Raw genomic sequence first — 17,191 nt, forward strand, 5'->3', positions numbered from 1 at the left:
CCTATTCTGTTGCAACGAGGTGTGAAAGCACACAGCAGCTGACTCTCAGCTGGGCATCTTTGCCAAATGGCCCGTAGTCAATTAAGCTCCTTTTATGAAAGAGGGAGGGGGCTTCAGTGTAGAGGGGCTTGGGCATCAGTGGCTAAGAGATGGAACCACGAATCCGGAAACCCTCCGCTTGAGTCTCACCTCCGAACTGCTCAGGGGCCTCAGGCAGGTTATTTCCTCTCTACCTCGACCCCCTGTGGGGATAAAGGAAGCCGCAGCAGGTTGGTTGATCATCTGCATTTTCTGCTAAAATAAAATTGCCCAAGATGGCTCAGGACACTAGCAAAATATCAAAAATTAGTTAAGTAGATAAAACTGGTCATAAGCAGCAGGTTTCATTCATTCATTCATTCATTCATTCATTCATTCATTCATTCATTCATTCATATTAGCTTTTATTAACCATCACTCCTGGACCCTGCCGGCTCGTGATGGTTTACAATAAAAGCCTTAAAACAGATAAAACTACAAGAATGGTGGTGGCACAATCCAATTAGATAACCTCCCCACCCCACCCCCTCCATGCCTGGTAACAGCAACACATCGCCCCCCTCTGGAGAGGTAGTCCTTGCCCAGATGTCTGGCATGTGGGCATAATTCTATTTAGGATTGCACAGTTTGACACCTATCAAAATAGTCACCGATTCTAGCATCTCAGGCCATTCAAGTTGTATAAAAATCCTATAAAACAACAGTCCTAGGATTTTTTTAAAAGTTGAATAGCACATTAAATAGAGGTAAGCACTGGAGAGCAAAACAAAATAGCTGGTTCTTATATGCCGCTTTTCTCTACCCGAAGGAGTCTCAAAGCGGCTTACAATCGCCTTCCCTTCCTCTCCCCACAACAGGCACCCTGTGAGGGAGGTGGGGCTGAGAGAGCCCTGATATTACTGAAGAAGAAGAGTTGGTTCTTACATGCTGCTTTTCTCTGCCTAAGGAGTCTCAAAACAGGCAGGTTAGGTGTCAGAAACACAGTCAGGAAACACTGTCAAGAAACACAGTCCAAGGTTAGGGCAGGGAGATGTCAGAAGGTTGTCAGACCACAGTCCAAGGGCAGGGCAGGCAGGAGTCAGGAGCATAGTCAGAAGCTGAGCCAAGCATCAAGACAGGAAGAGGATCAAGGCATGGTCCAAGAACAGTCTAGAAGTCAAAGTAGGCGGATGTCTTGCTCTCAGAGCAGGTCGGCCAGGTCCTGTGCCAAGGTGAACCAATAGTTATACATGCTGCACCCACATTGACCTGTTGTTGCCACCTATCTAGCACCTGACAATTCTCAGCTCTTGATTCTGGAGTCTGGGTCCCTGCATTCAACCCTCATCCTACAAAATTTCCCTCCTCCTCCTCCCAATTCCCAGCAATAGTAAACCTGCAGATGAGCACTACATCTTTTCTCTTTAAACTCTTGACTCTGTTGCTGTCCCCTTCTTCCTTCTAATGGCATGAGTGCTTCAGGTGAGCTGATTACTTGTTCTTTGTTGCACTGATGGCTCAGGTGTAGGAGGTTCATTGTCAGGAGATGAACCTTCTGCAGACGCTCTCTCCAGAGACTCTGCTCTAAGCTCCTTGCTGTTTACATTTGGATCAGAACTTGCTGAGTGTGTTTGCATGGAGCTGGATTCCTTGTCTCCCAAGGAGTCCTCTTGTGTCAAGGGCTGACTCAGGACACCCTGTCTGCTGAGGACATTGACTCTGCTGAGGACATTGACTCTGCAGGCCCCCTGTCTAGGCAGCCCCACTGCAAAGCCTGCAGCCTCCTGTGACATACTCTCAGCCTCACCCGCCCCACAGGATTTAGAAGATAAAATGGAGAAGAGAACAATGGTGCAAGCTTCTTGGGGTCCCCAGTGTCGGAAAAAGACGTTTCAATGAAATAAATAATACAGTTGAAGGTGAGAACAGTTACAAGGTAGGTGAGAGTCTCCAGGTCTGTGACTGAGAGGGGATCTGATAACCATCTTCAAGTATTTAAAAGGCTGCCATATAGAAGATGGAGCAGAGTTGTTCTCTCTTGCCCTAGAAGGACAGACCAAAACCAATGGGATGAAATTAATGCAAAATCTGTCTAAACATCCGGAAGAAGTTCCTGACAGTCAGAGCGGTTTCTAAGTGGAACAGGCTTCCCCTGGGAGTTGGTGGGTTCTCCATCTTTGGAAATTTTTAAGCCGAGGCTGGATAGCCATCTGACAAAGAGGCTGATTCTGTGAAGGCTCAAGGGAGTGGCAGGTTACAGTGGATGAGCGATTGGGGTGTGAGTGTCCTGCATAGTGCAGGGGGTTGGACTAGATGACCCAGGAGGTCCCTTCCATCTATGATTCTATGAGTGGGAAGAAGAGAAGGAAGCAGAGAAAGGGGAGAGACTGTGGAGATATTTAGGGAAGAGAAAGAGGGAAGAGCAGGGGAGGGGAAATGAGATGCCCCCCAGGCCCTTTGGGCCTCCCACTTCCCTTGATAGAATACTCAGTTTCTTTGAACAATTTGGTGCCATCCTGGTAGCAGAAGTAAAACCTGGGTGAAAGAGGCACAATATAAAACTCCAAGCACAAAAGGTTTCTGATGTTATCTGGTGCCAGGTCTTAGAATAATAGCATTGGAAGGGACCTCAGAAGTCATCTAGTCCAACCCCGCGCAGAATGCAGGAAATTCACAATTACCTGTCTACCCACAGGGACCCCAGTTCCATGCCAGGATGATGGCCCCCCAAAAAACCCAAATCCCTGGCCAGTTTGGCCTGGAGGAAATTGGCCTCCTGACCCCCGAAGTGGGTATTGGCATTTCCCTGGGCAAGCAAGAAAGAGCCACAAGGGCCAAGCATGGACACAATCCCTTCTGCCCACTCACAATCTGCCTAAATTCACACAGTCAGCATTTCTGTGAGGTGGCTATCTAGAGTTCACTTAAAAACTTCCAAGGAAGGAGAACCCACCACCTCCCGAGGAAGCCTGTTCCACTGAGGAACCGCTCTGTCAGGAACTTCTTCAGCAGAATCAAACCAAGCTGAGCACAAAACCTACTTGAGTATGTTACAGTGTTCTTGAAAATGGTATGTATTCCCCTTGGAATGAAGAATCCAGAAAAACCCCTTAAGCACATCACAGAAATCTACCCTTCCAGAAGTGCTTTTGCCTTTTGACTCTTGGCAGCCCTTAAATGGGTTTAGAAAGCTCTCTCCTCAGTGAGAGAAAGGAATATGCAAGCCAGGTTTTGAAATCTGCCTATAAAGATTACTTTGAGCCAAGATTCTGGAGAGTGATGGGCCATTCTGGTGCCTGAAAGAGGGGTATGACACTGGACATCTGTTACGGAGGAGTCTGATAGGAAAGAGGGCATTCCTCTGATGCATTTCCAGCATGCGATAGTATTAAAGGCAGGGTACTGGTGCCTTTGAGTCGCAGGAGGGAAATTTCACGTTAACAGCAAACAGTTTAGGGAAGAGAGGAGTTAAGTCTTTGTAATAAGAAGTTGGTTTTTATACCCCACTTTTCACTGGCCAAAGGGGCTTACAATCACCCTCCCTTCCTCTCCCCACAACAGACACCCTGTGAGGCTGGTGACGCTGAGAGAGCCCTGAAATTACTGCTCTGTGGGAACAGCACTATCAGGGCTGTGAGAAGCCCAAAGTCAGCCAACTGGCTGCATGTGGAGGAGGAGCAGGGAATCAAACCTGGCTCGCTAGATTAGAAGCCACTGCTCTTAACCACCATACCCCACTCAGATGGGATAGGTCAAAGTGGCAAAAATGTTAAAGTCCATCCTGGTTCTGTTCTATTTCTCTCTTGCACACAGCTCTCTGTGTTATGGGGATAATAGCAGGGGTTCTACCATGATGTTCGGCAACATTGGTCCAGTGGAGGAGGTATAAAACAGAGTAGTTCTATGAAGGCTTGCAAATCCACAAGTTGGGTTCTGGGGGTCCCAGACCCATGCTGTATCGACCAAGATATCGACCCATGTTTGTCTGAAGCAATAGAAAAGAGCAAGTGTCTAGCAGCACCTTAAAGAGTAACAAGAATGTGTGGCTTTGCTCACTTCTTCAGATACCTGTTGTAACATTTTCTACCATGCTGTAAAGTGACTGGAAAGTTGGACCAGACTCTGGGAGACCCCAGTTCAAATCCTTCCTTTGCCATTCTGTTGACTGTTATCTTTGCTTTTAGACTTTCACCCCCATTGTTCTCCAAAAGTGCTCAGGGCGGCCATGCAAACTTGCTGGGTGACCTTAGGCCAGTCGCATGTTCTCAGACTAGCCTACCTCACAGGGTTGTTGTGGGAGATAATGACAAGCAGCTTTTGGAAGAAGCTGGGATATGAATGGACTGTATAAATGATTATGACAATGTTTGCCATTCAGTCGTGTCCGACTCTTGGTGATCCTCTGGATCAACCGTTGCCCCATTTTTTGATCTTGCACTGCTTCTTTTAGTTGTATAATTCTCTGGCCACTGTCCATTTTGATTGTGTCTAGTCCCCACATTCTTTGTCGGCCTGGTTTCCTTTTACTACTGACCAGTCCTAGCATAATGGCTCTCCATTGAGTTGGATCGCATGACATGGCCAAAGTGAGTGAGATGAAGTTTCATGATTTTGCCTTTCAGTGATAGATGGGGCTTTATGTGCTCTAGCATTTCCCTTGTTTGTGACTTGTGCTGCCCATGGAATCTGCTTATAAATAGGTATTGGCTTGAAGGCTGCTGCTTCAGCCATGCACTCCCCAGTCTCTTTCTCCTTCCTCCTTGGGCCAGCCATTTTCCTTCCCTTAAACATGTTCAGCGCCTAACAAAATACTCAGCAAAATGCAAGAATGATGCCATTGCTCCTCTTGTGAGCCTGTTTTATGCTGGAGTGCAACCCACAGATGGGCCTATCGGCGGATGGGCAGGGCGGGCAACGCAGCCCACCCGAGCTGAATGAGAAAGGCATCAAGAGGCGAAGAGTGTGGCAATGAAACCTCAAGTGCCCAGGAAAAACCAGATTTGGAAAAGTTCTTCATCCGTAATGGGGGGAAATTATACTGTTCCAAAGTAATAATGAAAGAAAAATATCCTTTTCCTCTTTTGAAGTCGCTCTGCTGAGGAGGAGATGGTGCTATTACGAGCAGAATCAACTAATTGTGTTCAAGAAGGGAAGGCAAATGGATCGCTGTGGCACAGAACACCGGCAATTAGTCATAATGTGCTTGAACCATGTTTTGCGATGAGGTACCTCCTGCTTCCCTCCCTCTGAGGGGAGATGTATGATTCATTGCGATTTCTCTATTAATCTATGCAAATATCATTCAAAATGAATAAATAGCGAAACAGGAGGGAGGTGGGGAGAGGGGCTGGAGGAATGCTGTGCTGGGGACCTCAGAGGCCTTGGGCGGGAGGGAGCCTTCCTGCCACCCTTTAAAAAGAAAGGCTCTTCCAAGAGGCCAATCTCATCTGTCAAGGGACCCCCTCCCATCAGTTGGGAGCCTCCTGCCCTTGACCCCAGAACAGCCACTCTGACAAAAGGCCATTTGCAGCCAGAAATTCATGAAATGTTTTGTCCCGGTGATTCTGCTGAATGGCGAACAAGAAGAGCTTTTGGGTTTTTTTAATTTAATACTATGCCTTTCTCTACCCAAAGGAGTGCCAAAGCGGCTTTCAATCCCCTTCCCTTCCTCTCCCCACATCAGACACCCTGTGAGGGAGGTGGGGCTGGGAGAGGACTGCTCTGGGAGAACAGCTCTGGCCCAAGGTCACCCAGTTGGCTGCATGGGGAGGAGTGAGGGAATCCAACCCAGTTCTCCAGATTTGAGGCCTCCCCCCCCTTAACCACACTGTCTGTCCTGTATAAAGTTTAACTCTCAGAGGGAAGCTGTAAGTACCGGCCCTAATGAATGGCAGGGTGGGGTGGTGCTTTCTGTCTGAGGAGAAGAGGAGGGCGAGGGGGGGGGGAGCCAAGCCCTGTGACTGGAGGAGTGGCAGTAATGTGCTGGAGCCCCTTGGGTGGGCAGCACCCAAACCCTTCATGGGCGTCTTATAGGCAGGTTCTCCACCCCCACCCCCAATCCCAGGTCAGGCAGTAATGAAGGGACTCCCTGGCCATGATCTGTTTTCATAATGTACGCTGCGTTTGGTTTTGAGGTCGTTTTCTTCTTGGGCCACTAGGTGGCTCCTTGCAGGCTGGAGGAGAGCGAGCGAGCGAGCCCGACAGGGGGAAAAACCCACGCTGGTGGAATCGGACGAGAGAAAGAAAAGCAGGAGAGCGCCCAAAGACCGAGGGACCCGCCAGCCGCGCCATGGCCGTGCTCCCCGCCCGAGCAGCCTGAGAGGAGGCCCCGGGAAGACTTGCCTCCGGCCGGCCGGGCCCGCACCCTGCCCTGCCCTGCCTGCCTGCCTGCCTGCTTCTTTACCTGCTTCGTCCTCCCCGCCCCCCGCTTCGCTTCTTGCCGGCTCCCTTTCTCCTTCTATGAAGAGGCGCCGGGCGGCGGACGAGGACAGCCTGGGAAGCGGCGAGCTCCTGCCGGCGCGGGACTACAAAGCCCGGCAGAGGACCCAGGAGGGTCTCCGGACCAGCGAGCCGGGACTGGGGGCGTCCCTCCGCCGCGGCGGCTTCCGAGCCAGACCTGGGTAAGTCCGGCTCTGGGTGGCTTTTCGCCACCGGCTCACTCGCGGCGGTCGCCGGTTTCAGCACCACGGAGAGCGGCGCATCGGGCTGCTCGCTAGGGCCGGCGGGGTCTGGCGGTGCGCGCGCTCCTCCAGACAGGTGGAGGTGTGTGGTCCTGGGCAGGTGTGCGCCAGAGGCCGGTCGGAGGCGCGCACCGATTAACTCTTTGCGGGAGGACCGGAGCCCCCAGCCTTGCCTTGCCTTGCCTTGCCTTGCCTGGCAGGCGGAGGTGGTGGCTTGGCCGGTGGCTTTCTGGCGCTGCCCTGCGGATGAAGCAGGATGGGCCGGTAGCCAGATCCCCTGCCCCACGCCACCCCGCTCCTCAGCCTTGAACTGTCGGAGTGGGGGGTTTGCCGGCGCCCAGTTGCCCCCTCTTGGGGCACAGATGGTGGTGGGTGGAGGGGGGCAGTGTTGGGGCGCCCGCTGTTGAAGAGCAGCTGTGGGTTTGCTTCTGTCTTCTCTCCTGGGAGTTGGAGGGCGAGCTGCACTTTGGAGTCCAGTCTTGTTAAGATGAGGTTAAAGAGAGTCAACTTACTCATGGAGCCTGCAGTGAAGGGAGAGGGGATGGCACTTTTTTCTCTTTTTCTTTTGCCTCCGGGATGGACCAGAGAGGCTCAGAAGAATGCAGCTGCCCTAATCTAGCCTCTTTCTAGGCTCTTCCATTTTGGCCCCACGGCACCAAGTGTTGGATGTTGGGTTCCTCTGCTACCTTGAGCCTCCTTGGCTGGATGCCAACCTCTTCCCCACCTGTCCCTTTTGGATCACTTGCCCTTTAAAGGCACAGTGTCCTGCCAGAGTCCCAGTCAGTAAGCAGGCAACTCCCCTTTTTATTTAGACAGTAAATAAATACATCTGAGGAAGGACAGGAAGAGCTGCTTAAGTTCATGCCACGGACTGGTGCCTAGTGAAACTCTGTTTCCTTTCTTCATTGAACACCCAGCCCTCTCCCCTTCCCCCTCGCCAACCCCCTCAACTATCTTTGCCATTCCTCTCCCTTTCCAGGGCTGTTTGCCTTCTGGCTGGCTTTGTGAGCCGAGAAGGTGCGTTCATGAAGACCTCTGGAGCTCACTTGGGTTTAGGAAGTGTGCTCATGGGTCTTTGCATGCTGGCTTCAGTTGTCCCGTTGGCCGGGTCCACACCCAGTGCTGCTGGGTTCTGTACGCAAATTTGTGCCGCTTGGAAACGCTTTCATTTTCGCTTGTTTTGAACTCCCTGGGAATGCTGCACCAGGAGTTACAGAGTTATGTAATCTCATCAACCAATTTTTCCTAATTATGATTAAACTTAAGTGTATATATATCCATTCTACTGTCATTTGCTTATTTCCCTTATTCCTCAGATTCCCTTTTAGCCTTTCCCCCTTGAAATAGACAAAGTTGCTTGCTTATGGCCAGTTTCCGATTCTGTTTCTTTCTGGCTGTAAATCTTTTCTGAATCAAAGTGATCAGAACCGTAAGCTGATCCTGAAGGCGTGGCCAAACAATTGACTTTTATAAAAACGTAGTTTGGCATGTTGTTTTGTGTTTGTGGACTAAGCAATCCATCATCTTCTGGTTGTTGGGTTTGACATTGACATTTCTGATATTTTTACGTGCTTCTGAAATCTTGTTCTTCAGCGGCAAGTGTGTGTGTGTGTGTGTGTAAATCTAACAAGGTTTACACAATGCATTTATCCCACTTGATGCCTTGGGACTACCGAGCTTCTTATGTGCATGGACCTCTCCCCCCTCCCAAAATAGGGGTGAGTTATAGAGTGCTACTGAAAGCTTGTATGAGTACAGTGCAACTTAATCTGAAGGTTCTGCCCAAATGGTAGAGATCTTCTTGGGAATGAATTCACCAATGTAGATTTCCAAGACGGCTCCTCTGGAACGATCCTGAGTTCTCTGACTTGGCCATAGCTTGATTGTACACTGAATTGGGATAACCCAACAATCCCTGGCATGCATGTAAGTCGACGGTTTGGATCCTGGCTATAATATGCCTGAACTCTGTTGGAGACTCTTTGGTGAGTGCGCAGACCCACAGTCGTTTTTGAGCCCCCACAGGACTCTGATGTTTTGCCGCAACCAATCCAGTAGGGCTCCTCTTCTGCCATGCGCGCATGCACTCAAGCAGGATTCCTCTTATTAAGCAGAGTGCCCATTCTCCCGAGCAACTGGAATAAATGATACAGAGATGCATATCACCAAAGCCCGTAGTGGGTGGAAAACAGGAGGGATCCAGTAAAGTCAGGCTTTGAGTCAGTTAGGAATCTGTCATTTCTCAAGGGGATCTTGGAAAAATAAATGCGAGTAGTTATCAGCGTTGCCTACAGATCATTGCTATGAACAGTTACATGTGTTCTAGAAAAAGACAGCTATGAACTTTCTTCTTCTGCGTCATGCATTGCATTTGCGATAATGTAGGGCTTTCCAAACTGTGTTCTAAGGAACGAACCATAAGATTCCTAAGAATTTATTTTGGTACCTCCGGGAGACGCTTGTGATGTCCTGCATACCTAGACATCTGGGATGGGCTAGATCAGGAGTAGTCAACCTGTGGTCCTCCAGATGTTCATGGACTACAATTCCCATGAGCAAACGCTGGCTGGGGCTCATGGGAATTGTAGTCCATGAACATATGGAGGACCACAGGTTGACTACCCCTGGGCTAGATGAAATCCTGTTGGTCAGTTACTGGGATCTGCCTGCTTTGCTGTGACATCGTCCATGCTGTCATGGGCTTGTGTCCTGGCACTCCACTCAGCCGAAAGTGTGACATTCATTGGATCTAATGAGCCTTTCTCCATTGCAGGTAGAAGGAAGTCAGAAGTTAAGGGGCATCTATGCTAGACTGTTGTGATCAAATCAAACACAGTTGTTGCTACTTCTGGACTAATTTCAAAGTGAGCCACTTTTCAAAGCCAGGGCAGGGTTGTTGAAAAGTGAGATGAAAAAATAGAATGAAGTTAGTAATGGTGAAAAATCTCCCTTGAAATATTATTTTTCCTCCCAGCACTGATCTTCCCCTGCCATGCGCCACTATGGGGGAAAGATGATTGATGAACATGCTACATGGCTGTGGTTCTAATATCCAGCATGGCTGACGAGTCCTGAGTGTGGCCTGCAGAATTCTCTCTATGACCCTCTGCAGCTCATGTCAAGACAAGCTGAGTGCCTTGATTTGATGTGTAGCATAAGGATTATTATACAGAGAGTCAGATGCTCCCTCTTCTTGTAGGTCACTGGTTGACCTTGTACAAATCTCGGTCTCTTTGCCAAGCTCACCTACCTGACAGGGTTGTTCTGTGAGATAACCCATATGTTGGAGAAGTGAAGAGGCATGAGTGCATGATCTTTAAAAAGAAAAATTTAAAAAGTCAGGATGGGGAAGGTTTTCTCAGGCTAGCTTGCAACTCACTCTAGTGACCTGTAGCATGATGAATCAGTACAAACCTAAGGCTTCGGCAATGTGCACATTTCCACAGGTCAGGGGTCCCACATTCAAAGGCTTGCCTAAGCACAGGGAAACATGCAGAGAAAGTTCTGGGCACCTCAAAAATACACAATAGATAATGCACTTTCAATGCACTTTAGAAGTAGATTTTCCGGTTCTGCACAGGAAAATCCAGCTGCCAAAGCGCATTGAAAGTGCATTATCCTATGTGTGCGGAATTGGTCCTGGTTGCAATCAGTACCAATTTGGGGTGGGGTTGTGACTGGACAGGAGAACATCTCTTTGCACATAGACTACTCAGTCCCCAGTCCTCCATTTAAAATAGGATCGGGTAGGGAGCGATGTGAAAGACTTCCAAGACCCTAGAAAGTTGCTGCCAGTCAGAGCAGGCAATGTCGAGACCTTCCGAGACAAAAGGTCCAACTCAGTATCTGGCAGTTTCCAATGTTGAATAGAATCCTAGAGTTGGAAGGGGCCAGGCAGGCCATCTAGTCCCAACCCCCTGATCAAAGCAGGATCAGCCTAAAGCATCCTCAAGCCTACTTATTTTCCTCTGTGGCAAATAGTCCGTGTGAAACCCTGAGTGGTCTTTTCTGTGAATCTGACCCAGAAATAATCCCTGTTGTATTTCAGAGGAAGCTGCTCATGCCCAGACCCATAAGTTGTAAGCAAGATGAAGGTCGTTTTGATGACGCCTTTTGCTTGGCGCTTTGCTTCCCACCTCTCTTTAACAGGGCTGCTAAATAATGGATACGGCCACCACGGAGAATATAAGAGAATTTTCCTCCTTATTAGGAGGACTGCATATTTGCATTATCTGTCTTTCCAGGACAGGGATGCCATCGGTGGGTTTGTCTCTAGGGGGGAAATTCTGAAAATGGTGCGAATTTTAAAAGTTCCTGAGCGGCTAGCTTGTTTTCTATTAACTGCAGCAGCAGAGATGCCCGTTCTTGCTTGCCAAGATCCCTGTGAATAGAAGAAGAGGGTGAAGAAGAGGGCAAGGGAAGAGACGATACTGTTTAACTAAGTAGACGTGTTGAGGGGGGTGGGGCAACTTGTGGCTTTAGAGGCAAGGGGTGGGAGGTATAAAATGTAATAAATAAATAAGGACCAGGAACAATGGGTTCAAATTACGGGAAAGGAGGTTCCACTTAGATATCACGAAACGTTTTCTGATGGTGGGGGCTGTTCACAGATGGAATGTGCTGCCTCGGAGGATGGTGAAGGTTTTAGGAGGAGACTGGATGACCCCCCTTCAAGAGTGTGTTTTAAGTCCCTGAGAAGGGGGGCGGAGGTTTGGAATGGATGGCCCTTTGTGGTCTCTTCCAGCTCTGAGTGATTCTGAGGCATGGCTGGAGGAGGGGGAGGTGTGGGAATTCTCTGTTACCTGTGACTTAAACATACACATATACACAGTTAGCCATTAGCTGGTGAAACTCTTGGCAGAACTGGAGTGTAAGGCATTTTCTAGAGGGGCAGAAGAGCAGCACCTGGCAAACCATGCTCTCATTTTTTTTTAAAGCATGCTGGGGGGGGGAGTGTACGGATTTTGAGTGTGGTTCCATCCACTCCCCACCCTCACGTCGCCCTGTGGGGCTGAAGAAGGTTGCATGCACTAGAAGGACCCTCTTGCCCCACTGGTTAGCAGCTACCATTTCTCCTGACATTGAGATCGCTCTACCCCCCAACACTCCCATCCCGTGATGGCTCTACCCCCCAACGCTCCCATGCCGCTCCATTCCCACCCAGAGAGCCATTGGTAATTAATCACATGTTACAGATTTTCCCATCCTGCAAATAATTCAATATAAAAGGAAAGTTGTCATGGTGCAAAGATTGCACGGGCCTCTTCTGCTGCCGCCCATACAAATCCTGGCGAGTTGCAATTAACAACCACCGTTTCCTGGCGCCTGTGAGTTGCACGTACGGGGAGAGGAATGGATGCCTCTGTGAATCATCGGTTGTCACAATCCGCGTGCTTCTCGCCTGGGCTTTTCTGAATGCAAGCGCGATTCCAATTAAGAAATGTGTTGCGTTTGAAGCTGGCCTCTGGCTGAGAGCAAGCCGGTGCTTGATGTCTGAGAGGAAGGAGGGTTTTTGTTGCCACAGGAGTTGGCTTGCTGTTCCCGGAGCCTTGGTGTCACTCAAGAAATAGTTCTGTGGCTCCCTTGGGTGTTTGCAGAACACGCAACAAAAGAGAAAGGTGCTCAAGTGGGGACTGGCTGGTTGAATGAGACGGTTGTTTTTCAGGGCCCGTTCTGCACAGGTTGGAAAATGCACTTTCAATGTGCTTTTGCAGTTGGATTTTCCTGTGCAGAACAGGAAAATCAACTTCCACAGTGTATTAGAAGAGCATTATCGAACATGTGCATAATGGACCCAGGTTACAGGAACCACCTTAGGACCTGTCTGACTGTTAATTGCCAGGACAAAATCACAATTGGTACTGGTTTGGGGCTTACACAGGTCCTTCCTGCTTTATTGGGATTTCTTTCAAGTTCAGTTTGGACACAGTAGTCCTATCCTGTGGCAGGGAGTTCCATGTGTAAAGATGGATTGTTTGCAATTTCCCCTCCAATTTGTACCCAAAACCCACTGAATGTCAGTCCTGGGCTTCCTAAATGTCTTGTCTCATTGGCTGTTCCCTGTTCAGTTTCTTCAAATCAGGCATGGTGTTCTAGCAAGAGCTCCACTCTCCCACCAATGGAGAAAGCAGCTAGTTCAATATGGCTACTGAGAACTGTACGCAAATATTTGTCCAGACTTTGTATTTCCTTGGCATGAGTGCAGAAATCATTAATTCCCAGAGTAAATATAGAACAATATGTGATAAAGCATCCAAAACTGTGTTCCTAATGGTATAAACGCTGAATCAGACCCCTCTGCCCACAGTGCTGATGTCAAAGAGAGAATTGCTTTGCAGGATCAGACCCAGTCAGTATTTTCTTTCCAGCAGCAGCCAATCAGATATTTCTAGAAATGCAAGGTATATCGACAGGACAGTTTGATATTTATGCCCAGTGGCCAGCTACAGAATGAGGTTGGATCCCACAGCCATTAACAGAGGCTCTGCAGGAGGAGGCAGCCTCTGAGGATCTAGACATGGATTCACAGCCAGGTACCAGCATAATGGTCCCTGCATTGCCTACAGAGAGTCACCTTCTGGCCAGCTCACCTCCCTTGTCACCAGAGCCCTGGAAGAAGGCAAGAAGGGAGCTTGTCAGCAAAACTTTCAGTTGCTCAGATTTGCATTGGAGCAGCCAGAAAACAGAGTCTCGAAGCTTGAGGGTCGCATCGTACATTTCTTCTACAATCTCTGCACACACAGAGTCTGCCCATGTATTCTGCCTAGGGATGCCAACCTCTGACCTGGGGATCCCCCAGAATTACAGCTCATCTCCAGGCCACAGAGATTAATTCCCCAGGAGAAAATGGCTGCTTAGAAGGTGAATGCTATGTCGTTACACCCCACTGAAGTCCCACCCTTTCCCAAACCCCACCCACTGCAGCCTCCCCCCCCCCAAAGTCTCTGGTTTTCCCCCAAACGGAGCTGGCAACTCTAAGTCTACCACAGGGGTAGTCAAACTGCGGCTCTTCAGATGTCCATGGACTACAATTCCCAGGAGCCCTTGCCAGCATTCGCCAGCGAATGCTGGCAAGGGCTCCTGGGAATTGTAGTCCATGGACATCTGGAGGGCCGCAGTTTAACTACCCCTGGTCTACCACATCTGACAATCATGCAGGGATATTTGGGGAAGCTGCTTTTGTAGCCCAACCCACTAACCCCAGAGAAAGAATCGCTGGATGATTTTTGTGTGTGACGGCATGAAATTAACTTTTTGCAGAAAAGGATCTCAGGCGCCGAAGTCCCTCGATCCTCTTAATCAGTCCTTCGTGCTGAGCTGTCTCTGCAGTGCATTTGTGGCTAAGCCCTGCTTTGATGGCCCAGGGAAAAATGCAACTGCCAGATGCAGGGGGAAGCATCATTAGGGAGTGCCGTCATGCAAGGCATGTGGACAAGTTATGTAATTAAACACGAAGGGACTCTTGTCGAGTCGGTGGCAGGAGAAGTCTGTTCGTTCATCAAACAATCTAAGCGGAGGAGAGAGAAAACACAGAAGGGGACCCCGGAACAAACCTTGCATGTCCCTATAAGGCAGTGGTTCTCAACCTGGGGGTCTGGACCCCTTTGGGGGTCGAATGACCCTTTCACAGTGGTCGCGGCAGGGCAAGCAGCTTGGTGGAGGGGGCGTCATCTACACAACAGTCTTGCGGGGTAGATTGAGATAGAACATTCGTATGTCTGGAGCAGCAGAAAAGAGAGAGATCGGCATGGTGGGACAAGAGGCAGAATTGAACTGAGAAACTCTGGAACAAAAAAAACAATTCATATACAATCATGAACAATGGATCTTCACGCCATTGGTCAGTTTTGATTTAATTTCTGTGAAAGGCCACTTGCATAATTTTATGGTTGGGGGTCACCACAACATGAGGAACTGCATTAAAGGGTCATGGCAGGCTTTCTTAACCAGGGTTTCATGAAACCCTGGGGTTTCTTAATGGCTCTGGAAGAAGGGCTGTCTTAACAGGATTATGGGCCCCTGAGCAAACCAGTGTTCTGGGGCCCCTACGACAACCACTCGCAGGAATAAAAAGTAAAAGGCCGGTAATATTAAGCATATATTTATTTGTTTGGCACTCCCACACAACTGGTGCTGTAACATTAAAGACATGCTGTCCAGCAGCAACGAATCAACACGATGAACATTTGAACAATACCCAAGGCTCGAAGAACACAATAACACTCAGTAAACCACAGTGTCTATTTGTAACACAATGACATTGCAGCAAGTATTATGTTATAGTTTAGTATAGTCTACTCTAGACTACTGTGTAGTTGTAGTTATTTATGGCAAGTCACTTAACATACACAGATTAGCATGGGCCCCTGATGCTCGTGGGGCCCCCTGGGCAAGTGTCCTCGGACCCATGCGTTAAGACGGCCCTGCCTGGAAGGCTTTCCTGAATGGGTGGGAGAGAATTAATGTTTAATATATCCTTTAAATTTGTTAAACATTTATTGGTGATATGACCATATGTGGTCATGTCGACTGCCCCCCCCACACCAAAATGGCCAATGATGGGCCTGGAGGGGGTGGGAAGGGGAGGGGCCCCAGGTGGGCATGTACACAGTTATGCTTCACAACCATATTCCGCACAATCGCACTGGAACAAAAGCCTCTCATCTTAAATGATTCTAATTATTAATATTATTAATTCGATTTATTACTCGCCTCTCCCCAGAGGCGCAAGGCGAGTCACAACATATAAAACCCCAGTAAAACCATGCAATAAAACTCATAAAAAATAACAGTACACACAATATACCAAGCATAATAAAACAAGATGCGGCGAAAGAAGGAACACAACCCTTATCTGCACTGCCCCTAGATAACCCGTTCTAGACGGGAGGGAAACTGTGAAAAGCTTCCGAAACTGCTGGTTGCTTGAAACATATGAACTGTAGTCTGTGCCTCTACTGATTTCCCTCAGAGTTCATTATGGATTGACCTCAGCCATTTTACCCCATGATTTCACCTGACCTTTCCCCTTCTTCGCTGAATAAAATATTTTGTTATTTTTGAACTTTAAAAAACCCTCTTGTGTGCCATTTTAATAGTTTAAGGGGCGAGCTTGTCCTTTTCCTCTGGAGCCAGCAGCAAAATATTATACTGTGACAGGGTCGGGACAGCCATAGATCTTCAGAGAAGAAGAAACTCCTCAGAAAGGGAGATATAAGTGGAGGGGAAATTCTGCCTCTGAGGGATGGAAGTGGGTGAGCTCATCATGCCATATAGAATGCATCCATTTGCTCCAGGGGGAGCGGATCTCCGTAGTCTGGAGATAAACTGTAATTCCAGGGGATCCCCAAGTCCTACCTGGAGGTGGCATCCCTGTGCAGTCTCCTTATATTAGACATCACAGCCATTCTTTTAGTTTCTTGAGCCCAAGTTAGAGGGCTAGTGACAAAAGCAGAGGTCTTTTTTCCCCTTGAAGAAGAGTTGGTTTTTCTACCCCTTTTTCACTACCTTCTCGAATTGGCTTAGAATCGCCTTCCCTTCCTCTCCCCCACAACAGGCACCCTGTCAGGTAGGTGGGGCTGAGAGAGCTCTGAGAGTTCTGCAAGAACAGTTCTAAGAGAACTGTGACTGGCCCAAGGTCACCTGGCTGGCTGCATGTGGAGGAGCGGGGAATCACACCCGGCTCTCCAGATTAGAGGCTGCTGCTCTTAACCACTGCACCAGTCTGGCTCTCGCTGTGGTTATCCAACATGATGCTTGGCATTTTTTCTTTTTCTAGCTGTGTGACCTTCTCTCCGGGCACCATTAGCCTTCGTTAGACCTCAGGACTCTCTCGCCTTTGCATAATTATACCGTGTACTGCTTGCCTTCTGGACAACAGGAATCCTTAGACTAAGCACAGAATTTTTAGACGTTTCAGATAACAATTTTCTTTGACCTTTGTTTAAGGAGTCTATGTGATTGTGGCTGTTCTCTCCAGGGTTTTGCTAATGTCAGGTTTCGGTGTAATTTAACACACACAAAAAAACCCCACTTTGGCTGAATCCGGCATGCATTGATGTCCTCTCTGCGAAGGGAAATGTCTGCGATGCATCTCGGCTTTTTGGAGGTTCAGTCCTGCTCCATGTGTGGCTCCCGGATTCAGCAGAGGGGGTGCTAGCAAATACCAGGCTTAAACTTTCTTTTGGTTTAGCTAAGCATGCAGAGACCTGTTATGGGCATAATGGCCCTGACCGCATCCTCCGTAAAATGTCTAGCTTGTGAGTTTGGCACCTTTCCATGGAGAAAATGTCCAGCCGTATGATCCCTCCCTGTGATCAGGAACATGTGGATAGCAGCATCTCCACCCCCAGTTACAGGGAAGGGCATGTGTGCACGGGCTCTTTCTCAGCACATAGGCACTGTGTCCACAAGCTAGAAATTGTATGGCGGTAGAAGAAGAGTTGGTTTTTATACCCTGCTTTTCACTACCCAAAGAAGTCTCAAAGCGGCTT

General features: G+C 48.7%; 1 protein-coding gene across 2 annotated transcripts in view; it reads left to right on the plus strand.

Annotated features, from left to right (window-relative positions):
- The window catches only part of TNR (tenascin R), a 536,279-nt gene that overhangs the window by 51,252 nt on the left and 467,836 nt on the right, over positions 1-17,191 (plus strand). For both annotated transcript variants that reach the window (XM_077332511.1, XM_077332512.1), the window contains exon 2: positions 6,177-6,638. The gene's annotated coding sequence lies outside the window, so the exon portion shown is untranslated. The remainder of the gene's footprint in view (positions 1-6,176; positions 6,639-17,191) is intronic.

The sequence above is a fragment of the Paroedura picta genome, chromosome 4 (assembly GCF_049243985.1).
Source record: "Paroedura picta isolate Pp20150507F chromosome 4, Ppicta_v3.0, whole genome shotgun sequence".
In the NCBI taxonomy this organism is placed as follows: Eukaryota; Metazoa; Chordata; class Lepidosauria; order Squamata; family Gekkonidae; genus Paroedura; species Paroedura picta.